This window comes from Odocoileus virginianus, chromosome 1, assembly GCF_023699985.2.
Source record: "Odocoileus virginianus isolate 20LAN1187 ecotype Illinois chromosome 1, Ovbor_1.2, whole genome shotgun sequence".
In the NCBI taxonomy this organism is placed as follows: domain Eukaryota; kingdom Metazoa; phylum Chordata; class Mammalia; order Artiodactyla; family Cervidae; genus Odocoileus; species Odocoileus virginianus.
The window spans coordinates 39,025,284-39,052,528 of record NC_069674.1 but is presented as its reverse complement, the minus strand read 5'-3'; the positions used below and the strand labels follow the sequence as shown (position 1 = coordinate 39,052,528).

Here is a 27,245-nt window from a genome sequence, read left to right as displayed (position 1 = left end):
TAAAATCTTAACAGCTGAGGAAAGATGCCTACTAAAATAAGACTAAAAAAATACAGCACGCCAAAATGTTGCCATTGATTACCACAAGGTGGTGGTATCAAGGATGATTTTCATTTCTTTTTTTATACTTTTCTGTATTTTCCAATTTCTTAAAATGAATAATGTACAATCAGGAGAATTAGTTGAAGAACTTCTTTAAAAAGAATCTTCAGTAATGTACCATTTGTTAAAGCAGCAGCAATTTTAGGTTAAGCCATCAAAAATGCATTTTTCTCATTGTATTTTCCCATCAGTCCTCTGCATTATATGAATCTGCTGTATCTTTTGAGACTATTCAACTCAGCTAAAGAGACAAGAAAAGCAAATAAAACGATGACACGCATAAGCAATATAAGGCATAGGAAGTGACTCAGCAAGTGGCTTGTGAGCCACTGGATAGACTCAGTACAGGTTAAGTATAGATGATGAATAAGCAAGTGGCCTTCGAGGCATGGACAAAAATCATAGCATGTGCTATATACTGACAGTAAGTTAGAAACCCATAATGCTAAAAATACATAGAAAATGGAATATATTGTTCCATTATTGTTCAAGTTCATTCGGGTTTTTCTGTAAGACCTTATGGAAAAACCCAGATGAACTTTTTGGCACAAACGTAAATGTTAGTCAAAGCTAGGAATGGATGGACAGACAGAGTCAAGAGCCGACAGCTAGGTCACCCCTGACATCAATCACCCATTTCCCACCTCCTCCCCCTCCTCCAGTCTTGCTGGTAGGTACTTGCATGGAGGTCCTACTCAGCATGCACATGGAAAGGGAAATGTTTTCCTCCAGTCTGGTCTCAAGAAGAATAGGAGATTGGGATCAACATATATACACTATTGATACTATGTATAAAACAGATAATTAATAAAAACATACTGTAAGGCTCAGAGAACTCTACTCAGAGCTCCATGGTGACCTAAATAGGAAGAAACTCCAAAGAAAGAGGGGATATAATGTAGCTGATTCACTTTGCCTTAGAGTAGAAACTAACACAACATTGTAAAGCAATTCTACTCCAATAAAAATTTACAAAAATAAAGAATGATACTTGACATAGACTCTAGTTTGAGATTTAATGTTAATTTACCCAGGGAACCTATCAGCAGTCAAAAACCAAGACTGGACCCAGATCAGGAATAAATAAATAGTTTGTGTAGAATACTCCTTTACAAACTTAATGGAATTAAACAAGGTAGAGCAGAGTTTAGAATATGGAGGGTAAGAATTGTGGGGAAAGGATGTGCGTACAGACGAGTTTATCTGTAAACCATGAGACTGCCCCAGTTGGGATGGCTGGTAGAGGGGCCATTTCTCAGTTTATCCTACAGCTACAAGCTCTTTGGTCCTTGGACAGATTCTAGAAGATGAGGACCTGAAATTATTCTTGTTGTAAATACATCACTGACTAACTGGATACTTTATGAGAAATAATTCTCAACCCATGATTCCCCCACACTAATATATTTCATTGTCATTATTCTTTTGAAAATCACTCAAGCTTATCAGGATTTAATCATACCATGAAGAAATTCTCCCTCCCCTTTCCCTGTAAAATACATTTCCTCACCAATGACCATGGTTGAGTGAAGGCAATATCAGAGTGAAGAGGATTATTTACTTTGAATCCACTTAGCTCAGCTGCTTCTCTCCCCAGAATAATTCTGAAGTGTTGAATATCTACCACAGTTAATAATCGTCCCTGCATTAGAAAACAAAGCACTACACAAAAAAACACCAAGGTTCAAGATATGCTGCAGGTCTGCTATCACATTCTATATAAAAGGTATCCAGGAAACTTGGCAATGAGGTAGCCTTGGCTGGAATTTTCAGATGCTTCTGCTTGGAGCCTGGTTAATTGTGAAAAGTGTTAGTGACTTTCACTGGTAAATAGAAATGGAATTTTGCCTGCCATGTCAGTAAACCAAGGATGTCACAATCATCAGCAGTTGCAGCGTTCCAACAGGAGACAATGAGACCTGAAAGAACTCACGGAGGAAACGAAGACCCGCCGTGGAGCAGCTTGAGACAGCAGCCATTCCCCAAGGTGAGCCCTGAGGAACTCAGGGTGTGAAAACAAAGGATACCGGCCCTTGATGGTAGCTGAGGTGCGGGTGCATATCAAGGGAATGATTTCAGTGAGTCCAGACTCTACTATCTTCCCATATACAGAAAACTGCTCACTTGGGATATGTGGTTTTCTTTAATTAACAATAATCTTTTGACATTCAGGCTACCTGTCCATTGTTGCAAAACTTTTATATAATCTGGTTCCCCACCTTGCCTTCTTGGAATTCTTTCAGGGTTTCTCGAGATGCTGCCTCCAGGGTCTGAAGTCCTAAAAATTCCTGTAATATGGAACTAGCCTTGTAAAACCACACACTCCATGTAATATGGAACTAGCCTTCTTCTCCAATATAACTGTCAGTGGGAAAAGTGCTTTGAGTAGGGAATTACTTAAAAACAATAAAAAAGCACCAGAAACTTGCACTCCTAACCGCGAATGTCTGCTTTTGCAAATTGGGTCAAGGTCTTTTCTTTGACTATTTCTCCAGAGTGGGGTTCACACAACCTTTGTGACACAGGTTGCAACTCTGAGCAACTCTGTTGCAATGCTCATGCAACTTCTGAGGGGGACAGAGTAAAGGGACAAAGTAGGTAATTAAATAGTTAATCCTACTAGGGAACTGTAAGTAGAAAAAATCTGGAAGACCTCGGTAAGTTAATGATCACTTTAGGAAACAGGTTCGCTTAACCACAAAACCAAGCAGGCTTGCTTAGCAACCAGCCATGCAGCACAAGAATGAGTTATGCCCCAAAACAATAAAACACTGGTGGCATGAGACCCACATCCTGCCCAGGGAGCTTAGTAAGTTAATGACCCTTAGGACACACTCTCTGCACACACAAAAAACAATAATTTATGGAAAGGTGACATTTCAAAGTGAAAGAACCTCATTGTACTGAAACCTGAAATAATTTTTCCATAGTGCCAATGACATTCCAGTTTGACCATGGAGGGACAAGAAAACTCCCCTGCCTACACTGAGGAAGAAATGATGATGGAAGCATGATATAATCTACCCAAAAGTGAGGAAGAAAGTGGTCTTCTCTCCTCCCCTTTTCCTTTGATTATAAAACTATAGTCCACTAAGTTCTTGCTGCAGCACTCTCTCGCTAGCCCTCTTCTAAGCCTCACAAGCATCCTACTCTAATAAATCACTTCTTATCTATCAATTTGTCTCTTGCTGAATTCTTTCTGTGCTGAGACATAAAGGATTGGTGCTCTTCTGAGTTCCCCAAAACACAACCTAATGGTTTCACTTCCATGCATGCTCCCCACGTCCAGCTTCCTTAAAGTGGGGCAAGATTGTAGAAAACATCAAACACAAGCAGAGCAACCTGAAAGCCATATCCTTCTGGATTTTAATGAAGTTCCAATTAGCTTTTGTAACTGTCTCAGAATTTTCTTTTAACAGGGTCATCTGTGGACTAGCAGTATCACCATCAACTGAGAGCTAGTTGGAAATGCAAGGTCTCAGGCCCCATCCAGGCCTGCAGAATCAGATCTGCCTTCTAACACCATCTCTGGGTGATTTGTATGTATATTAAAATCTGATTAGCACTGATGTAGCCTTTACATATGTCAGTGGCAGTTTTTAAAGGAATCTATCCATGCTTCTTTCTGCCCTCATATTTTATAATATTATGTACTATTTAACTGAATTATGTAATTATAACAAATAAGCATAACTGGCATAAGCAAGTTTGGGAGAATATACAACTGACTCTTTGGAAGCATTTAACTCAACCAGTGGGAGGGGACATGAGTGGTGTGGTTAGCTGAGGGCTCATCACACTGTGGGCACCATTCCAGATGTTTGACAGAGGAGACAATTTTTATTAATTCCAAGAGTAGTTTAAAGGTAGACAGTTTAAAACCACCAGTACTGGGACTTCCCAATGGTTCAGTGGTTAAGACTTTGCTCTTCCAACACAGAAGGCACAGGTTCCATCGCTGGTTAGGGAACTAAGATCCTACATGCCACATAGTGCGGTCAATAAAAATAAATAAATAAAAGCACCAGTTTCGTTATTCAGTCGCTAAGTTGTGTCTGACTCTTTGCGACCCCCCATAAACTGCAGCACGCCAAACTTCCCTGTTCTTCACTATCTCCCAGAGTTTGCTCAAATTCATGTCTATTGAGTTGGTAACACTATCTAACTGTCTCCTTCTCTGCCACCCCCTTCTCCTTTTGCAAGTACTGCCAGCACCAATACTGACATTGTAATTACTATTCACTAATGTATTTTTGCTGGAGAAGAAAATGGCAACCCACTCCAGTGTTCTTGCCTGGAGAATCCCAGGGATGGGGGAGACTGGTGGGCTGCCATCTATGGGGTCGCACAGAGTTGGACACGACTAGAAGTGACTTAGCAGCAGCAGCAATGTATTTTTGCAAGTTGTTTTTAACCCTAATGACACCATAGGAGGGTACTTGAGGTAGACATTGTGTCTTTGCCAAGCATCTCCAATTCTCCAGCTTCCAGATACCTGCCAAGATGGCTCTGTCTGGCTCACCTGTGGCTGGGGGCAGGAGGCTCCTGGGGTCAATGAGTTGTGAGGACTAACACATGTCATTTCCAGCAAGAGCATATAAATAATGTTTAGCGTGAAACCCTCCACAGAACTCTCTTTCCCTTTGGTCAAGAGACCAGCAGCATCAAAAGGACTCAGCAAGCAAGGAGACACCACTGACATTCTGAGACTCTGGGGTTTACTGCAGCAGAACATAGTCCATTCTGATCAAGACAGTATTCTTTCCCTGAGTGTATAGTTACCTGCAATTTGGTGACTGGGATGGTTAACTATGTGTCAACTTGATTGGGCTAAGGGATGCCCATATCACTGGTAAAGCACTGTTTCTGGGTGATATCTGTAAAGGTGTTTCTGGAGGAGACCAGCATTTGAATCAGCAGCCTGAGTAAAGACATCTGCCCACACCAAAGGGGTTGGGCATAAGCCAACCCTTGGGTCTCTGTATAGAACAAAGAGGAAGAGAAGGGTGAATTCTTGCTCTCTCTGAGATGACTTTCATCTTCTCTTGCCCTCACACATTGGAGTTCCTTGTTCTCAGGCCCTCAGATTTGGGCTGAATCACACCACTGGCTTTCAGATGGCAGATTGCATAACAGAAGTTCTCAGCCTCCTTAACTGTGTGAGCCAAATCCCATAATAAATCTCCCCTTACATCTATCTATATATAGCCTATTGGTTCTGTCTCTCTGGAGAACCCTGACTACATTACAGAATTTAGACAATAAAAGGTGTGGAACATGACAAATAATAAAACTTCAATGATTCAAATAAGTGTTTGACAAAGGGAGGATATTTATTGGCCTACAAATGTTTAAATCTGTGACTCTCTACGGTTAAATAGGATGAAATGGAGGGTGGTGGTATTGGGAGAATCTGTTTAATCCACTAAGGAGATTCTAAAGTCAGACACAAAGACAGAAAAGAAGAAACATTTCAATTACTATAGTTTATAGCATGGACTATGCTCTCCATGCTTACTGCCTATGATTAAAAAAAACAACCTTATAGTAAAAATAAAAGGTAGTTAAATCCTATATTAAAGAAATGTGAAATCTAAAAATGTGCCAAATAAAAAGCAAGTGACTGAGAAGTTAAAGGCACAAAGAACCCAATAAAGAGAATAATAGAAATGATTAATATGTAAGGTAAAAATAAATTTAAGACTTTAAATGTTATGTTATTGTAACTGAGCAGGACCCTGTGGGTACCTCTGTCAAGTTCACAGTTAATCTCCTTTTATCTGAACCTTTATTCCTTTTATTGTTAAAAAGTTGTTCTCCAAGATGAGCCTCAGAGAAAGCTGTTGCCAAGAAGGATTCCAAGGGGTCTTGGACGGGGAGGCAAGCCTCCCCCATATCCTCTGAAGCCTCCTCTCTGAAATACTTTGTTGGTCAGTCGCTCAGTCATGTCTGACTCATGGACTGCAGCGTGCCAGGCTTCTGTGTCCTTCACCATCTCCCAGATCTTGCTCAAACTCACGTCCATTGAGTTGGTGATGCCATCCAACTATCTCTCCCTCTGTCATCCCCTTCTCCTTCTGCCTTCAGTCTTTCGCAGCATCAGGGTCTTTTCCAATGAGTCAGTTCTTCACATCAGGTGGCCAAAACTATTGGAGCTTCAGCATCAGTGCTTCCAATGAATATTCAGGATTGTTTTCCTTTAGGATTGACTGGTTAGATCTCCTTGCTGTCCAACAGACTTTCAAGAGTCTTCTCCAACACCACAGTTCAAAAACATAAATTCTTTGGCGTTCAGCCTTCTTTATGGTCCAACTCTCACATCCATACATGACTAGAAAAACCATAGCTTTTACTAGACATACCTTTGTTGGCAAAGTAATATCTCTGCTTTATAATATGTTGTCTAGGGTGGTCATGGCTTTTCTTCCAAGGAGCAAGCATCTTTTAATTTCATGACTGCAGTTACCATCTGCAGTGATTTTGGAGCCCAAGAAAATAAAGTCTCTCACTGTTTCCATTGTTTCCCCGTCTATTTGCCACTGAAGTACCTAGATAATAATGTACATTTCCTGAGCTGTTTTGCAGATGTAAAAAACCTCCCCTCTCCAACAAATGGAAGATATTAATTACTTGATGACCAGAAGTACATAGCCCCAGGCCTTCTGGACCCCAAGGAATGATAATGTTAACCTCTGTGACACCACCTGGGACCTCACCGTCAGCCAGCACAGGAGAACTGAACTGCCACATGGCTCGCAGTCGAGGATTTTATGGTAATGTGATTAGTTTCCAGGTTGTCTTTGGTCAATCATTCTGACTCAGGGTCCTTCCTGGTGGCACACGCATTGCTCAGCCAAGATGGATGCCAGTAAGGATTCTGGGAGGTGGGAGGACATGTGGCATCTCCTTTTGACCTTTCCTGAACTCTTCTGGTTGGTGGAGGTTCATTAGTTCTATGTTCCTTCCTGGGACCTTCTGTCATAAAATAACTCATGCAAATAGTTACTATGGTGCCTGGCCCAGGTGGGCAGTTTCAGTCAGTGTGCTTCCCTGTCTTTCCTATAAAGTGTGTGGCACAATGCTGAAATGGCAGCAGGTGGAATCTTTACTTAGTTTATAGACAAGACACGGCTGTTTTGTGTCTGTGCCTGCTCGCTAAGTCATGTCTAACTCTGCAACCCTATGGACTGTAGCCCACCAGGCTCCTCTGTCCACGGGATTCACCAGGTAAGAATACTGGAGTAGGTTGCCATTTCCTTCTCTAGGTAATCTTTACCACCCAAGGATATGGCCAGACTTGGTCAAAGACTTCTTTTGTCCTAACATACTACTCTTTAGTGTTGCTATGTATAAGAGGGACAAAGTAGGTGATTAAATAGTTAATCCAGCTAGGTGACTGTAAGTAGAAAAAATATGAAAGACCCCTGTAAGGTAATGATTATTCAAGAGAGCAGGTTTGCTTAACCACAAAACCAAGCAGGCTTGCTTAGCAACAAAACCATATAGCAGAAGCACGAGACAGGCCCCAAAACAATAAAACAACGGGGGCATGAGACCCACATCCTGCCCAGTGAGCTCAGCAAGTTAATGATCCTGAGGACATGCTCTCTGCACACATAAAAAACAATAATTTGTGAACCCAGCTTGACCATGAAGGGAGAAAACTCCCATGCTCAACCTGGAGGAGGAGCTGATGATGAAAGCATGACGTCTACTTAAGAAAGTCAAAGAAGTTCTCTTCCCCCTCCCCATTTTTCCTTTGATTACAAAACTGTAGCCCAGCAGGTTTTCAGGGCACAGCACCCCCTTGCCCACCTACTTGTAGACCTCACAAGTGTCCTGTTCTAACGAATCACTTCTTATCACTTTGCCTCTTGCCGAATTCTTTTCTGTGCTGAGACATAAAGGACTATGGTACTGGAGCTCTTTAGAACCCCCCAAACAACACCCAACAGTTTCAGTTGTGGGGAAACCATAGCTCCTACTCACCTCGAAATGTCTAAATAATGCCATAATTACCAGAGACCTGAGAATTGTCATAAGAACATGTTTAGTTAAATTGGGTCAGTTTGCAACAGTTAAAACATAAAATAGTTCTAAGTTTCAAATCAAGAAAGTAGGCTAATAGAGATAAACAAGGAAAGCATAAGAAGTTAAAAATAAATCCAATCATTAAAAGATTATAATAGTTAAAATAGAAAAAGAAAAGTACAAATGAAAACTCTGAATTCAAGCATAAAATCAACAAATGTTTCAGATAAACAACATTAATGAATAATATTAGTGACAAAAGTCACAAACAAGTCTTTAGGATGAATAAAAATAACAGTGTTGAGAAATGAAATATTTCCTGCCATATCAGTAAACAAGAATGTCACAGTCATCAGTAACTGCAGCCCTCCAAAGTAAGCTGTTGAGACTTGATGGGAACTCAGGAAGGAAAAGAATACCTGCCATACAGCAACTATCAGACTATAGCCACTCCCTACAGTGAGCCCTGGGAAAACTCAGGGTGGGAAAACTCAGGATACTGATCCTAGATAACTGAGGTGTATATATCAAAGGAATGATTTCAGGGAGCCCAGACTCTTGCAACTTTCCATACTTAGAAAAGTGCTAAATTCCTTAATTTTGGGTATCTGGTTTTCTTTTAAAAAATCACCTTTTCATATTGTGACTACCTACCCTTTGTTGCAAAACTTCTATATAACCTGCACCCCCCCGCCCCCGCCCACTCACCACCTCAGAGTAGTTCTCTAAGGGTTACCAGAGATGCTGCTCCCAGGTTTAAGTCCTAAAAATTCCCACTGAATAAAACACAACTCCCAACTTTTAGGTTGTGAGTATTTTTTTAAGTCCATAATGTCTATAAAAACAACAACAAAAAACACAATGAACTAAAAACAAAACACAATGAGCTATTAAAAATTACATAAAAATTGTAAAATTTGAAAGCATAAATTAGAATAACAAAATGAACTGACATTATCTAAAGCTATGGTATGTGGCAGTTGGAAATACGTTCATAAATTCTTTCACGCTCCCTTGACAAGGTGTAGCTTAATTTCTCTTTCTTTGAGTGGGCTGACCGTTGTGACTCACTTCTAATGAACAGCATGAAGCTGAAGTGATGATGTGTGACTTCGGCCCTGGTCATGGAAATACTCAGGGCCTCCAGCCTTGTTTGTCCGGGATCTCTGGCTCTGGCAGAAGCAGCGGCCATATTGTGAGGATACCCAAGCAGCCCTATGGAAAGGTCTGCCCAGCAAGGGAAGCAGCCCTGTGATGATGAGTCATCTCAGAAGCAGCTCTTCCGGGACCAGCCAGGGCTTCAGATACTGCAGCCTTGACCTGACATCTCTACTGCAACCTCATGAGGAACTGAGCCAGAACCTCTCATCTAAGCCTCTCTCAGACATCCGACGCTCAGAAACTGGATGAGAAGACAGGTATTTATTTTAAGTTACTAAATTTTAGGTTATATGTAAAGCAGAAATAGATAATGAATACAAACTGTTAGACCTATTTTTAAAATAAGCAAATACATCATCTATAGACATTAGAAAGTAGTCAAACAAAGTGTATTCTAACAGGACCCTCTCATTCAAGACAGTGAATCTCAAAGCATGAAATTCCCAGAGGAGCTCTCTGAGGATGATCTTACTGTTGATCTTACTCTCAGAGAAGCCCTGGCAACTGTCCCTTATCCAGGACCTACCAATCAGAGTAGGCCCATCCTGTTCTGCAAACATGTGAAGACTCAATATAGAACCTAACTCATATGCCATTCTGGATTACTGAAGCCAGATCACACTGGCTTAAGAGAGAAGACTGTTAAATTTTCAGGAATTCTGCATGTCAGTTGTTAACTAAAATCATGAAATCATTATGAAAAAGTAAATTACATAAAATTAAATCAGCTATATTAAAGAAATAGGTAATAAATACTGAATATTCATCACATCCTAATTATTTTACTACTTTATGCCATTAGCTAGCTTGTGTGTACTGAGTCTATATGGTAGAAATTCTGACTAAGTCCAACACTGTGCACTTCTCCCCAGCTGCTTGTCCAGTGGGATCATACTGGTAGCTGAAATCAGCCATGATGGGAGAATTTACACTCTGGGAATTGGTAAATGCTACAAACCAGGACTTTGTTTTTTTTTTTTAATTGTCTATTCTTTTTTTTTTAAGTGTTTTTTTTTTTAATTGAAGGCTAATTGCTTTACAGAATTTTGCTGTTTTCTGTCAAACCTCAATACGAATCATCCATAGCTATATATACATCCCCTCCTTTTGAAACTCCATCCCATATCCCTCCCCAGCCCACCTCTCTAGGTTGACACAGAGCCCCTGTTTGAGTTTCCTGAGCCACACAATAAATTCCCATTAGCTGTCTATTGTACATATGGTAATGTAAGTTTCCATGTTACTCAGATTCGTGTACTTTTTATTTTGAAAACCCAATATGCGTTCTTCTTTCTCTCTCTGATATCTGCAATCATGTTTTCGAAAACTGAATGGTAACCCAAGGTACTGTAAGACTGGGAGTCCCTTCCTTGCAAATACCAGTGACCTTTGTCAGGACATAGTCCCTTGATTCAGATCATATGACTCAGTGCTTGGCCTGCTTATTAGAAACCCCCACTCTTTGGAGATTGTCCTCCAGTAAGAACTACTAGATGTCTATTGTTATAGTCTGTACATAGCGTCTTTTGCCCATCACGAGACTTTCATTATACATATAGTCTGGTTTAGTCTCCTATCCCAACTCAGTGCCTCACACTCTCACATGAAAAGTCCTTGTTTTAGTATTTCTTTGTTCACCAGAGTTAATGGGTAGTTGTGATTATGTCCAGAGATATGATGCTGTTGGTTAATTGTCTATTCTTTAGAAAATAATGGTGAAGACATTACTAATGCACATTGAAGTGTGTCATTTCTATACTGGCTACATTTTAATAGCACGAATTCCCCCAGTATTCAAAAAGATTTACCCAATTCACCTTGGAAGAATGAATGAGGGTCTAACATGTATCTTCATTGTTTCACTTTTGTCTTTCTAGTTAAAGTAAATGAAAACATCAAACAATACTCATTCATCTGTCAGTTGTAACCACAGGTTGACTATGGATACAAAAAAAATTGGCGAAAATAAACATAAACATGCTATGAAAATCAAACTTTATAGAACTGACATAAAAGACTGTATGTTTTACTGTTTGTAATATGCATGCTACACATCCTTTATATCAGTAAAATTTTCAAAAAATGTTTCATTTTTATAAGAACATATTTAATTCTAGAAGAACAGTCAGGTTTTAAACACTTACTAGCATACCACTGACACTAACTCATGCTGACTACAATATGTAAATTATTTTCCTTAATAAACCAACACTGTGTGGCAGGGACTGTGCTGAGGGGCAGGGATGTTCGGGTATTTCTGTTTGGTGTCAGTAGCAGGAGTGCATGAACAAGGCAGGAGAACTAGGTATCTAGTCTCCAGCCTGATGGATCTACAGGATCCATCCACATCTGCAAGACGGAGAGCTTGTGACAGAAGCTATTTTCATAGGGGAAAGGTTTAGGAGGTTAGTTTTACTGCGACCTCAACTGCAACTGAAGCAGTGAGGTCAAGTATAAATGACAGGTGAGATCACACACAAATACCACAACTTACACCCTTTGCTTCACAACCCAGCTCCTACCCTTCCAAGGCACGGAGCCTGGTAGATGCTTGATAAATATTTGGCAAAAACCTGCGTTAAAATAAAGATGCAGTGAGAGTTGCTTTCACTTTACAACTGAAAACTGTACACAACTGACAGGGACTTCTTATAGGCACTTCAGGGATGTCTGGAGAGGTACCCTTGACAGTTACAGCCAAAGTTAGTCTTAAATGACTGAAAAATATACAAAAAAGAAGACTGTTCTTGGTGCAAATGAGCCTAAGTTCATTTGGATACTCAAAACTGTTGGACTTTTTGGATGGCCTCTAACCAAAAGAGGGGACGGACCTGGAGGGCTTGTACCAGGGGCCACAGTGCAGTGGCAGGAAGCTCCTTTCAGTTAGAAGCAAATGCTCACCACCCACAAGGTCACACAGACATACAGCTGTTCTGCACACTGCTCATGTCCCCAGGCTTTGGTTCTATTACCCTTTGCTGGTAAAGGTGCCTGTAACACTTTCTAGGTCAAGTTGGACCTTCACTCACTTCATAAATGAAAAACTACCCCCAACATCCCTTGTGCTAATTAGTATACCTTTTAGGATTGATCTGGATGGTGATAAATAAAGTTCAGCCATGCTCTGGCTAATGAATTCTCGGTTAGGTGCTTTTATAGAACTCCAAAGCTTCTGACTAAGAAAATTTGGTTGTTACCTAGCTTCTCCAAGATACTAATAAGGGAATCATAGCCTTCACTGCAGTATTTAATATGAACAATATACAATACCAAATATATTAAAACCAAACTTCTTTGGTATTCATCTGTTCTTAAAACTGGAAATATCATTTTTGCATTTGTATATATTTAGTCTCTTAGCCAAACAAACAAACAAAAAAGCATATATAATAACCTCCAGTTTTCATTCCCTTGTGGCTCAGCTAGTAAAGAATCCACCTGTAATGCGGGAGACCTGGGTTTGATCCCTTGGTTTGGAAGATCCCTTGGAGATGGGAAAGGCCACCCACTCCAGTATTCTGGCATGGAGAATTCCATGGACTATATAGTCCATGGGGTCGCAAAGAGTCAGACATGACTGAGTGACTTTCACTTTATGTCAGTCTTCATTTTAATGACTGAACATAACCACATTAAGAGGTTCAGGTACTAATAAAATGTAAAAAATGTTCAATTTGAATACCACACCTAGGCTGTCACACACAAGGAACTTCTATGGAAACAAGGTATAACTCAAGCTAAGGCTGGCATTAATATTGTACTCGGAGCTCTAAGACAGGGAGTAAGACATGATGTTACAATCTCCTTTGCTCTCACTGCAGTAGATTTCAGCTTCACTTCTGATGTCTCACCAATAATACAATTTGATTCAAACTGGAGCCCTTGGGTGGAGCTGTCAGCCACTGTCTCCAGCATCCTAGGATGGCTATTTTTCATTTATTATTTCCTGGGGAAAGAAAGAATTTCTCTTGAATGTCAACAATTTTGATGGTTTCTCACTGCAGGAGAAAAGTGGATGAATTATTCTAGAGAAAATGCTTTCTTTTATCTTGGTGATATTTGTGAAAGGCCTGGCACTTGCAAGAAAGTGGTTGCTATTTTCTGGGGCTTTATCCTCTAGACAATATTATGTTCAGACTTTCATTAATTTAAGCCAGGTATTATCCTCCAGGAAGAAGATAATTTTCAGGAATAGTTCTGAAAACACCAGCTTTTCAGTTGAGCTTTCCACTTCACTGTGTCCTGTCTAAACAATGCACAAAGGACCTTTCTAAGACTTTTCTGAGTGGCCCAGGACAAGGCTGGGGCACAGTGATGCAGCAGTTCAAAGCATGAGCTCCCTATGGCTGTGTGGACCAAGAATGTCACCTGCCATATCAGTAAACAGAGGATGCTGCAGCCATCAGGCCACCAGCCATTGCAGCTGCCCCTGACGGGATTCAGGAGGAGAAAAACAGGATACTGGTCAGGGATAGCTGAGGTGCATACCAAAGGAATGACCTCAAAGAGCCCAAACTCTTGCATCTTCCCATACCTAGAAAAGTGCTAAATTCACTAACTTGTGATGCCAGGTTTTTCTTTAATTAATGGTAATCCTTTGATATTTGACTTTCTGTTTTTCAGTTGCAAAAACTCCATTTATCCTGGCTCCTCCCTTACCTGTCTGGAGCAATCCCATAGTGCTATCTGAGAGGCTGCCTCCTGGGCTGAAGCTCCCAGAAAGCCACCAGATAAAACCCAACCCTCAGCTTTGACGCCGTGCTTTGCTTCTGCAGTCAACAGCTGTACAATCTCCAACTGTGGGAAGCAGGGCACCTCTTCGTTACCCCGGTGAGCCTTCACATTCTCGCTTTTAAATGTGGTGCAAGAGAAGCCACATCAAAGGACTACTGTGAGGATTAGATGAGGTAGATCTTTAGAGTGACTGGTGAACCATAAATACCAAGCAGCTATTCAGTAAACAGAAACTATTAAATAAACCACTCATCAACTGATTCACTGTGCTGTATAGAAGAAAATAACATTGTAAACCAATTATACTCCAATAAAAATTTTTTAAAAAATACAACTTCCAGTTGAGTACTTCTATGTACAAGAAGGCTTTTGGCTATGTCCCTCGGGACAATAAGACAAGAATCTTGACCACAGGGAGCAAGGGAGGTATGACAGGTATAAAAGTCACACAAAGTACGGAGTGGCCAAGACCAAAGAAAAAGAAGAATAAAATGTTACCAGTACTAATGAGAGGAAGAGAGTGCCTCCTGCAGGAGGAAGTAGTGGGAAGATCCAAGAAGACTTCAAGGAGATGAATAGGCAGAGAGTAGAGCAGTGGGGAGACAGAAGCAACAGTGCCAGTGTCGGTGCCAGGCAGTATGCTAAGCTCCACGCTTGCACTGATGAGTTTAATTCCCCGAAGATTTGCTATGCTGTTTGCTCAGTCGCTAAGCCATGTCCGACCCCTTGCAGTCCCATGGGCTGGGCCCTCCAGGCTGCTCTGTCTGTGGGGTTTCCCAGGCGGGACTATCAGGGTGGGTTGCCACTGCCTTCTCCAGGGGATCTTCCCAACCCTGAGATGGAACCCATGTCTCCTGTGTCTCCTGCATTGGCAGGCAGATTGTTTACCCACACAGCCACCAAGATTTCCTGAGGTTGAGGCAATTATTTTCACATTGTACTGTTCTTAATCACTCAGTCATGTCTGACTCTTTGCAACACCATGGACTGCAGTCTGCCAGGCTCCTCTGTCCATGGGATTTTCCAGGCAAAAATACTGGAGTAGGTAGCCTTTTCCTACTCCAGAGGCTCTTCCTGACCCAGGGATCGGACCCATATCTCTTGTGTCTCCTGCATTAGCAGGCGGATTCTTTAGCCTTTTCCTACTCCAGAGGATCTTCCTGACCCAGGGAGCGGACCCATGTCTCTTATGTCTCCTGCATTAGCAGGCGGATTCTTTACTACTGTGCCACCTGAGAAGCCCAATAAGGATGAAATTGAGACTCAGTGTGATTAAGTTACTTGCCTGGAATCACATAGCTGACACAAGGCAAATGCCATGGCTGGAGCTTGGGACTGTCTGACTCTGCAATACACAGGGAATACAAGGATGAGTGGTTCACCCTGGCCGGATGACGGCACACAGAGCATGGCTGGGAGGAATATACTGAACAACGTGCTTAGGGACCAGCCCAGCCCCAACTGCTGTTTGAATCAGCTGCAAAAAATCATTAGGTAGTGGAAAGCACAGGGAATTTTTGAAATGAGAAGTAACATGATCAGAACTAAAAACTGGCAGAATAATTGTGAAAATCCTCATCACCTATGGACTAGAGAACCAAGTCCTGGGGCTTGGTTCTGCCAAATTCTCTGAGCCATTAAACTTCTTTGGGTGTCATTTACTACAGAAGCCAAGCCACTCAACACTAAATCATAAAAGAGTAGTATTAACTTCTTCAGGACTCAAGAGTTCAGTTTTCTACAGGAGTAATTCCCAACATTTTAACTATCATGGAAAAATGTTCATATGCAAATCACCAGGATATTTGCATACAATTTTAGGAAACTTTGAACCCTAAACCGCTAAAGAAGTGGTTCTCAAACTTCAATGTACAGCAAAGGAGAGCCAGAAGAGCTTGTTTAAAATGCAAATTCCCAACGAGAGGTCCCCAGACCCCAGAAGAAGAATCCCTATTATAGAGCATCACAGACACACACTGAAAAAGGGTCCCAAGATACAAAATTACTTTGTTTCTTCACAGCCCCCTATTACAACTCCAGTATATAATTCCTCTGACTGTAGCCTGTCTCTTTCCTAAAAAAAAAAAAAAAAATATGGCAGAGCAAAAAGAGACATTTAAGTCTCCCAACAGTCTCCCCACAAAGCACTGTGCCCATAATAATGGACTCCAGAATTGAAACTGAGGTGCAAAAGGTTCACCATCATTTATCAGTAAGTGCCCATTTTGCCACTCTGTCTGCAATTACCATCTCTATCAGGTAATCCATTTTTCCTCCTCAAGGAGTACTTGCAAAATAGGTAAACATCATGCCAAGAAAATACTATGTGGCTCCGAGAAAAATTATCTAAAAGGTCACTCAAACGTGAGCAGGCCATTAGCCACTGTGAATATTAAGAGGTAATGTGCTCTGGCGCAGTAAGGAAAAAGATAAAACTTGAGACATAATTAGATATTGAAAAGGCAGCAGAACTCAGAGACTGTTCAAAGAAGGTATGACTATCAAAAACCATTCATGATAAGTTGAACTTATAAAATGGGTAGTTTATGGAAAAGAAATGAATAAAATGCCACCCCAGTGCCCCCATGAGTTCTTCATAAAAGGGCATAAGAGCATAAAAAAGGCTTCATGCTCTTCCCAAAATAATGCATCTAACACCAAGGAGGAGACCTGGCAAATGTTAGGAGATTTACTCTGCTTGCCTTCAAATCAGTAGCATTTTGGAAGTGATTTGTTATGTTTACAAACGGCCTTTCATCTGAAAATTTACAACCTACAAGGCAAAGAAATCCCCTACCTCCTTGAATAGGTATCAACTAGCACTGATAAGACTATTTTGTTACTGAAACTCGGTTTTTAACATTCCAGAAGAAATTTTAATTTTAAAAATGGGAATGTTAACACTAAAATGCTTTAAAGCCTCCTGTACATTTGGAAATTTTTCTAATAAAACATTGGGGTAATGATATCAGGAAATCAGGAGGATGGGCAAGGGGAGCATGTGTAGCTGTGTAATGAAGCAAGACCCTCTAAAGGCCTTCCCAGGACAGACCTCCCAGTGTCTTCCAGCTGCCTTTTGCCTGTAGAAAAACTTGAACCAAAAAATAAGCTTGATCAGAGAACTGAGAAAATGCAGAAGCAAAGGCAAGCAATCACACCAGACAAAACAACAATAGTTCAGTCATTAGGCAAAATCAAGGACCTTTAGTTCCTTCCCCAGGGCTCTAGATAATATTCTAACACATGTCCTTTGTGTTTGCAGATACTGAAAACCCCATCTGGTGAAACCAGTTAACTACACGATGACCATGTAGTTAACAATACCAATATATAGTTTTTGGAGCTCCAAAATCACTGCAGATGGTGACTGCAGCCATGAAATTTAAAGATGCTTGTTCCTTGGAAGAAAAGTTATGACCAACCTAGACAGCATACTAAAACTTTGCCAACAAAGGTCCATTTAGTCAAAGCTTTGGTTTTTCCAGTAGTCATGTATGGCTGTGAGAGTTGGACTATAAAGAAAGCTGAGTGCTGAAAAATTGATGCTTTTGAACTGTGGTGTTGGAGAAGACTCTTGAGAGTCCCTTGGACTGCAAGGAGATCCAACCAGTCCATCCTAAAGGAAATCAGTCCTGAATATTCATTGGAAGGACTGATGCTGAAGCTGAAGTTGAAGCTTCAATATTTTGGCCACCTGATGTGACGAACTGACTCATTGGAAAAGACCCTGATGCTGGGAAAGATTGAAGGCAGGAGGAGAAGGGGACGACAGAGGATGAGATGGCTGGATGGCATCACTGACTCAGTGGACCTGAGTTTGAGTAAGCTCTGGGAGTTGGTGATGGACAGGGAAGTCTGGTGTGCTGCAGTCCATGGGGTTGCAAAGAGTCAGACACAACAGAACTGAACTGAACATGATGACCAAACTGTAGCTATGATATAAGCTGCTTCACCTTACACAATTCCTAGAACTGGTCTCAAGAAAATGCAAATACACTGACCCTGGAACTGAAGGTTATCTGTACTTAAAACAATTAAGATGACATTGATGAGACCACTGCACAACTAATTTCAAGGTGACCGTCAGAGCTGACTATGCTGTTCTGCACATAACCCCCTCCCTCTGCATATACACTTCCTGAACTCCCTTTTAAAAGCTCTTGTCCCCTAATCAACAGTAGGGAGTCAACTTGTGTACATGAGTCTACCTTCTCCCCAGGTTGCTGGTTTCCTGAATAAAGGAAACTTTCCTTTCCTATGAACGCATGTCTCTCAAGTATTGGCTTTCAAGCAGAAGCAACCAAACCTGAGTTTGGTAACAGTTTCAGTGTTCTAATTCTTAAGTTGTGAGATGGATTTATTTCATTAATATAACTCATCATTTACATATATATAAAATACTTCTTTTTACTAAATATTATATAATAAAAAATTTAAACAGAGCAACATGAGATGATCACAGGAAATTAAGTGTATTTCATTGGAGTTGCTTTGAGAGTAGAGCAAATGTCAACCATTTCAAGTCATTCTATTTTCCTTACTATCTATGGTCAGCCCAGAAGAGACACTTTGACAGTGTTCCCCATGTATCAACCAATTGGTTGAAATAAAACTTTTGTGCATTCAGGAATACGGAAACAAAATTCTTTAGAGGTGTTTTTGTTATTGTGAGCTGAATATCTGTTTCATGAGCAAAAAGACTGAGGACTTATTCCAGCACCAAAGAAGCAAGAGCCCTGATTCGAGACTGGATTGCAGAGTTATTTCTTGGTCCAGTCTGACACTGGAGAAGATTGAGGAAGCAGAGCAGGAACTAGGGATCACCTCTCAGTCATGTCAAAATGTCAAAAATATACAGAGCAAAGACACAGTTTGGAGTGAGGAACAGAACAGTTTCACAAGCTAAGGAAAAGAGAGTGTTTGGGGACTGGGATAGGAGGGGGCACTGCTCTGAGACCATCTATACATTATGCAGGAAACCCAAATTGATTCCATTTCAGCTTCTTTTAAAAAGAGATTTCCATGGATCCTTCAGTGGCAAAGACGATGCCTTAGACACTGACTGTGCCAGGTACTAGGATACAAACCCCCTCCCTAAGCAGGAGGACATTTGTGTCATCTTTACAATCCTACTTCAAATTCCACTTGATGGGATTCTTTTAAAGTAACAGGGAATTAGGTAGCTGGTCCTGGCTATACTGTGAGTCAACCACACCCTGGGTAACTCTTACCAGAGTGTTTTCCTGATACATGGTTAGGAGTGGACATCCTCTCGAAGGCAAATATGGTCCCTAGTACCAAAAGAGTGACAATCCAATCAGGACTTTACATCTGACTGTCCACAAGTAGACTAGTTTCTTCTCCTTGAGTTCCAAGATTTACTGCTTTCTTCACTAAAGAAAGAACCTCTGCTCCATGCCTCATTTACCACCAACCTGAGGACCACTCTGAGGTGGCCCAGGTATGGCTGGAATGTTCTCATGGTGGTCATTTACATCTGAAATCTAGGGTTTGCTGTCTTTATTTTTTCCCCAGATAACCCTAGTTTCAGATGAAATTTTACAAAAAAAAAAAAAAAACTGAAACATATAAAACAGAAAACCAGGGACCCTTCGGTTGTAAGGGCTGGGAGGTCTGAACTCTCCCTTAGAATCTGAGACTTTTGCGAATATAGATTACAAGCCACTACCTTGAAAGGAATCAGGGTTAGGAAACCGAAACAGTGGGTGCTTCAAGGCCCAGTTATGGATTTAACAAGAGCAAAGAGTCCAGGTTGAAATGGTCTAGTGGCGTCTTCCAGCTGCTCTTATGTTCCATCCTCAGTTAAAAGGCATCCCTTTAACTGTTCACATGGCTTTTACAGAGTCTCTTCATGCTGTGACTGGTGACTGCTTACAATGCAACTGAGAAAATAACAGTATTTCCCAACATCATGTATCCCTTTAAGCCTCATATAACGAGGGCAGCTTTCTAATTGTCACGTTGGTTCCCTATAGGGATCTGTGCCAATTAGGAAGATTCTGAGTTCTGGGTGAGTGGAATAGGATAAGAAGGGCTGAGCCCTAAGCATCTCATGTCTCTTTTGATTATTTTCCTCAAACCTAAAACATGTTTATAAAAGTAACATTGAACCTTAATGAACACCTTATATTCAAGTACCTATAATAACAGCTTAATTAATAATAAGTGTAATTTGACCCTGCCTATAAGTGTGTATATATGTGTTTGATTTCAAACACAGGCATATATGAAAAGATTTATTCATAAAAAATCCGAAAAGTCTCTAAAGCCCATAGTGAAAATACTAAAGGCTGTAGGTTTTTTATTTTTCATATAAAATGGATATGAGTAACACTCAGTAACTGTAAAAATCCTGTATCTGCTCAAATATTCAACTCATCAGACTTTAAGGCTCACAGCACACAAGTAACATTAATCTCAAAAGCTGTCAGATGAAATACCCCAAAAGCATTTTACTTTTATTATCTATAAGAGCCATCTTCCTGGAAACGATTTCCTGAAATGTAGCTGACAACAGGAAGAAGGGGAAGAGATTTTGAAGAAGACTATTAAACACTTTCAAGTCATCCAGCCTCTAGGCCTGGATGATCCATAAGTCCTAATAAATAATAGTTTATTATTCACAGGTAATTCTTACAATTTCAGAACTGGAGATTTTTCTAGGATAGGAACTACATAAAGCTCCCTCCATTGCCCTTCCACTGTTTCTCATACTTCTATTGTAGTCCATTGTGTTGACTTATATTTTATGATACTGCCATTTCCCACTAGGTTGTTTGACTGGGGCTCATAAGTGCACTCTCCATGGGGTCTGGCTGGTGCACAGTGGATTTACTGAAAGCATAATGCTTAAATTTTAAATGTTCACTCAAACTTGTGCATGAGCTAAAGAATTATGATTTGAAAAATGAGACCAGAATCTAAACATCTGTGTGTGTGTGTGTGCACGCACGCATGCGTGTGACTAATGACTTTGAGCAGCTCAACACTGACTGAATTACCTTTCTCATCACTCAGGATAGCTTTGGAACTCCTTGGTTATAGAGTCATAATTTTCATCCCACACAAGAAGGTCGAAGTGAGCGTGAATGTAAACCAAGCTTTCAGGTTATTACTGTCAGGTATCACTTTTTCAAAGTTAAAGTGAAAAAAGAAAAAAAAAGTGAAAAAAGTGAAAGTTGCTCAGTCATATCCAACTCTTTGTGACCCCATGGACTATACAGCCCATGGAATTCTCCAGACCAGAATACTGGAGTGGGTGGCCTTTCCCTTCTCCAGGGGATCTTCCCAACCCAGGGATCAAACCCAAGTCTCCTGCATTGCAGGTGGATTCTTTGTTCCCTTTGCTGCCGAATCTTTTGCAGGAATATTCTTCTTTCCTCTCTGTGTGTAAAAGGACCTTTGCCCCCCACATGCACTGACCCAGCCCTATTTTAAGCTGAACCCACTGTCTGATTTCTTTGGGATCCACATACTTGCTCTGTCCCCACTGACACCATGATCAGTGAAACAACTTTCATTTCTGCTGTTGGCTGCTGGTATCTGCTCAATAGCTTCTTCCCCACCCTGCTCTCACTCCCCATCCAGCCTCTAGGCCTGGATGATCCACGACTTAACACCTTCTCTTCCCTTTGGACAAACCACACACAATCCATAATACTGCTGACAAGTTCCCCCACCATCATTCTGACTTTGTTTTCCAGCTCTCTGATCTCTGCCTGTGCCCTCTCCCTTGAGGAGCTATCCACAAGCTATAATCTTATGGTGACTGACCCCATCTTTTGGCTTAAATTGGTTTGTGTGGGTTTCTGTTACAAGCAAATCCCTAATGCATATATGACTAGAAAGCAAGTATATCCACCGGAATGACAGTCTATACAGTGGTGCTGATGATGCTCAGACAAAACAACTTACTTCCTCTCTGCACTTGCACAGCTGTGAGCTACCCTGGAGGGTCAAAACCCACTGAGCCTTGGAAAGTGTAGAGTTGCCCTTACTTGGGTGTGGGGAGTATATTTACGGGACAAAGATTTAAAAAAAGCAGTAAATATAATTTTGCCAAGGAATATACAACAGCTGTCATTTTAGGGAATAGCAAAGTACTGTATATAAAACTTAAGTCCATTATTTTTTTTTCTTTCAGAAGTGGAACTGGGCTGAGTGGGATGCTTATGTTCTTTTTCTGGGGCTTTACCTAGACCAGTGGTTCTCACTGAAGGGATGGGTGTGTCACCCAAGGGAGATCTGCCCATGTCAGGAGACGTTTTTGGTTGTCTCAAATTGGAGGAGAAGGCAAGGGCAACCCACTCCAGTACTCTTGCCTGGAAAATTCTATGGACGGAGGAGCCTGGTGGGCTGCAGTCCATGGGGTCGCAAAGAATTGGACACGACTGAGTGACTTCACTTTCACTTTTCACTTTCATGCATTGGAGAAGGAAATGGCAACCCACTCCAGTGTTCTTTCCTGGAAAATCCCAGGGATGGGGGAGCCTGGTGGGCTGCTGTCTATGGGGTCGCACAGAGTCGGACACGACTGAAGCGACTTAGCAGGAGCAGCGTGGAACTGAGCAGGACCCTACGGGACATTTCTGGGACAGACTCTTGTATGTCCTCTGCCTGCCTCTTGTTTGTAGAAAAGTTTTAGTCTCCCAGGCCTCCCCTGAGTCACAAAAGGCTGGCTCAAAAATTAATTATTGAAACATATGAATATGTAGTAACAAAAAATAGCAGACAGGCCAGAATAACTCATAACAATTTAAACAGTAAATCAGCCATATGGCAGTCACACGATTTTTAATTCCTCCCTGAAGGACACAGATAATAGTGTCTGATTCACATTCCTAAGTTGTTTTTACAGATACTATTATAAAACCCCCATCAGATGGAAGAAGTTAATTACATGATGACCATGAACACATATCCCTCAGACCAACTGGAGCCTGAAAACTGATAATGTTAACCCCTGTGACACCCCTTACCTCACCATGAACCAATCAGACAACTGTGCACAAACTTATCACACACCCTGCAACTTCCCTCCCTCATCTTACTTTTAAAAACTCTTCCCAGAAATCTGTCAGGGAGTTTTGTCTTTTGAACATTAATTGCCCGGACTCCTTGCTTGGTGCTTGCAATAAACAAGCATTTTCCTTCACCACAACCCCATGTCAGTAGATTGCTTTTACTGCACAGTTAAGCAGACCCAATGTTTGGTTTGGTAACAGATAGAAGCCAGGGACACTGCTGAATATCCTACATTGCATGGGACAGCCTCCAACAACATAGAAATGCCTAGTCTAAAATAAATAATAGTCTTCCTCTTGAGAAATCCTGCTCTAGACACTATATTTCCCCCTCTAAACTAGCATTGCCTTTATTTCCAGATTTCATCTCACTCACCATCAAAATGTGATGGAAAGATAAAGAATTGGTAATGTAATTTTTCTGCTGTGAAAGTAAAAATGATTCCTTGTTATTATCCAATAACACAAAATGAGGAGAGATAATGATTTATTAATTTTAAATAGACAAGAAATGCATGAACACATTCTCCTAGTAAGACAATTTAAACATTACAGATAAAAATAGAGTTTCCCTAGCAACCAGCCCCCTTTGCCCTCAGAAATAACCATTTCAGTTTATTCTCAGTTTGGTTTGTATTTTTCCGTAGTGATAACACAAATTTCCTGCCCTCCTTAAATTGTTTATTTCAGCAATTTGGTGGTAGTCAAATAATATCTGTTGTTGTTTAACTTGCATTTTGCTAATTGTAGGTGAAATTGCATACGTTACTTGATTATTTTTATTTCCTCTAAAAATTGCCTGTTCCTTTCCTTTGCTAATTTGTATCACTAGATACAGACTTATCCCTTATCTCTATTCATTAGCACATAAATACTATGACAATTATATCCGTATATACTGCAAGTAGTTTCTCCCAGATCTGCTTCCTCTTTATTTTATTTTTGTTAGGCTCTCTTCAACAGAAGCTTTCAATATTAAGTCAAATTTGCCAAGTGTTTCTCTTAAAGGTATAATTTTGTTTTTTTTGTTGTTGTTTAAGAAGGTCTTCCCAACTAGGTAATTTCCAATACTGCCTCCCAACTCTAAAATTCATTCTTTTAGAATGCAGGCCTTCTATTATTCAAACAGCTCCTATAATGCGGGGGTTTACGATGCAAGACCCAGCCACCCCTAAGATACCTGCACGGGAGTTTCAAGCTCACCAAGCCACAAGCCAAATCATTAACCTCCCTTCTCCCAAATGGCTGCTCCCCTGAGGCCCAAATCATAGGACAGTCTTGACCCTTTCCTCTCTCCATTCCCACTTTATTTATAGTAATTTGCATTTATGCAGCAACAACATCATTTGTCACACTTCTTACAGTCCCATAAAAATGAGTAGTATTTGGACAGTAATAATATAACAAGGTAGGAATCCTGCTACCATCTCTCCCAGCTTTTACTCATATAAGGAAATGAGAAAAAATGACAAACATTAACTAATTGGATGCTTCTAATATGATAGACTTACATGTACCACAACATATTACTTGGGTTAACATCAAATTTTCATATAAAGTTTGTGCTGTTGTCATCCTTTGCCTTCCACATCCTTTTCACAGTCAGTGATTTCTATGTTCTCTGGATAGACAAACTCAACATAATTATATTTTAAATGTTCAGAGACAGAGAAATTGATATTTAGCTACACTACTTGACTTTCCTAAGACCTAGAAGCTCAGTAAGAAAAAGCCAAATCCCATACCCTTTAATTAAGCTAAAGCCTTATATAGACATGTCTGATGGAAATGAACAGGCATACAAGCTCATGGCAGAAAAGAATATAAGACCCCAAGATAAAATCATTACAAGTTGCAAATTAGAAAGACAGGACTTCACAAGAGTGCTTGGATGTTAGAAAGACCTAGTTAAGTGTCCCTGTTACAGGGAAGAACACAATCTGACTCTGACTCCATGCTGGATCTGTTTCTTTAACTGATGCTTCCCATTGCTTTTGTTCACTAAAAGGATACTGTCTATACATAATAGCCTGCCTCAGGGAACCCTGCTCCTCTGCCTGAATATTCTACAAGAAAGAAGAAATCAACACATCTCCTCCCTGAGGCTGGCCATTTCAGGAGATATTTATAAAACTTAGGACCTGTTTACTTCTCACCTCCTCCCCTTCTCTGCTCAATGGCATCTAGACCTCCCCAAAAATGATTATTTTGAGACATCAGTCTGCCATTTTCTTGGTCTTCTGGCTTTCCAAATAAAGTCACATTCCTTGCCTAAACTCCTCATCTCTGATTCACTAGCCTGTTACTCAGCGAGGAGAACAAGTTTTGACTACATACATTCTCATCTTTTCATGTAAATCTTTCTAAAATAGATTTACATAAAGCTGCTATTTGAAACAAAGAATTAACTGATTTTTGAGTGGGGTTTCAGTAACTTTGACGTGCTTTTGCTCTGATAATGATCTGTAACTCCTCAGCATAACAGAAAAGGTTCTGATAGCCTTGCCACTGCCCACCTGCCCAAGCTGATCTCAGGCCACCATAATTTTATCCCCACCTCCAGCTAAACTAAGCCACATGCAGGACTCCAAATAGACCCTACTCTCTCTATCTGGAATCCTCCTGGGCTACTTCTACCTACCTCCTCAGCTCAGGCTTCAGTCCCAGGAACCTACCCTCTCTCCCCAACAAGTCTGAGCTAAGTGCCCCCTGAGCAGCACACCAAGGTCCTTATGCTCACCTCTACTTGACACACAACACACTGTTCAATAATTGCATGTTCCCTCATCTGAAGCTTCGATAGGCTGGACACGTAATTGTGTTTTGGCTTAGACTCTTCCCTTGTTCCATGAACACGTATGGATATATCTTTGTGCAGTGCAAACTGTTAAGATCCTGGAGGCACCAGGCAAGAGTGAAAGGGTCCAACCCTTGCTCTCAAGACATGCACACAATTCTACAAATAAAAATAAGCTAGTTAGAAATTGACAAAGGCCCAAAGAGCAATATAGACCACATGGTAAGTAGATTCAAAGAAAGAAAGGGGGTGGGAGTGGGGGAATGCTCTGGAGTGTGGCTGTCTGGTTTAAATTCCAGTTACAACATTTCTTTTCTAATGAGTCACCCGATCTCTCTAAGACAACGTTTTTACCTTTAAAAAGAGATGGGGAATGAGCACAACAGTGCCTGTTTCTGAAGAATATTTTAAGAATCAAATGAAATAGACTTAGAGAGTGAGTCAAAAAGAGAAAAACAAATATTGTATAGTAACACATATAAGTGGAATCTAGAAAAATGATATGAATGACCTCATTTGCAAAGCAGAAATAGAGACAGATGTAGAGAGCAAACATGTGGACACCAAGGGGGAAGGGACTGGGAGGAACTGAGAGTCTGGGTCTGACATGTATACACTATTGATACCACGTATAAAACAGACACATAACAAGGACATGTTGTTTAGCAGAGAACTCCACTTAATGCACTGTGGGGACCTGACCGGGAAGGAAGTCCAAAAGGAGGGGATATGTGTGTACATAGCTGATTTGTTTTGCTATACAGTAGAAACTAAATAAATAGAAGCTAAATATTATAGCTGATTATAAAGCAGCTATACTCCAATAAAAATTAATTTTTAAAAAAGAATTAAATGAGCTAATGCTAGCAACACTCAGCACAGTGCTCGCCATAAGGAGAAGGATAAAAAATATTATTAGAGAAAGTGCATATGAACTAGGACTTAAATGATAGAAAGCACCTAGATGTATAAAAGGAAATTTTGAAAGATTGTATTTTTACAATCTTTTACATAAGCACACATCCTTCTTTTTAAACTGTATTCCTTCACTCTACCTAAACATATTCTTATTGAAACCTGCCTACCCATGCTCTCATTCCTTCCCCTTATAGGTGCTGCTCTATATTTCCCCAGGACCCTCTAGAATCTGATTATCAGAATCTATGCCAATCTCTATTCCCATCTGTGGTGGATTGAATCATGTACCCCCCAAATTTATGTCTATTTGGAACCTCACATTGAGACCTTATTTGGAAATAGGGTCTTAGTAGATGAATTAACTAAGGATCTCCAGATGAAATCAACCTGGATCTACAGTGGCTTCTTAATCCAGTAGTTACTATCCTTCGGGAAACAGCCCAGAGACCCATATGAAG

The 27,245-nt window shown here is 40.6% G+C and overlaps 1 protein-coding gene and 1 long non-coding RNA gene across 2 annotated transcripts in view; one reads left to right on the top strand and one right to left on the bottom strand.

Moving 5' to 3' along the window:
- The window catches only part of HECW1 (HECT, C2 and WW domain containing E3 ubiquitin protein ligase 1), a 447,195-nt gene that overhangs the window by 357,303 nt on the left and 62,647 nt on the right, over positions 1-27,245 (bottom strand).
- On the top strand, positions 1,994-3,671 carry LOC110134813 (uncharacterized). Its single transcript, XR_011488620.1, has 3 exons — positions 1,994-2,089; positions 3,033-3,132; positions 3,522-3,671. It is a non-coding gene; the product is annotated as an uncharacterized lncRNA (long non-coding RNA).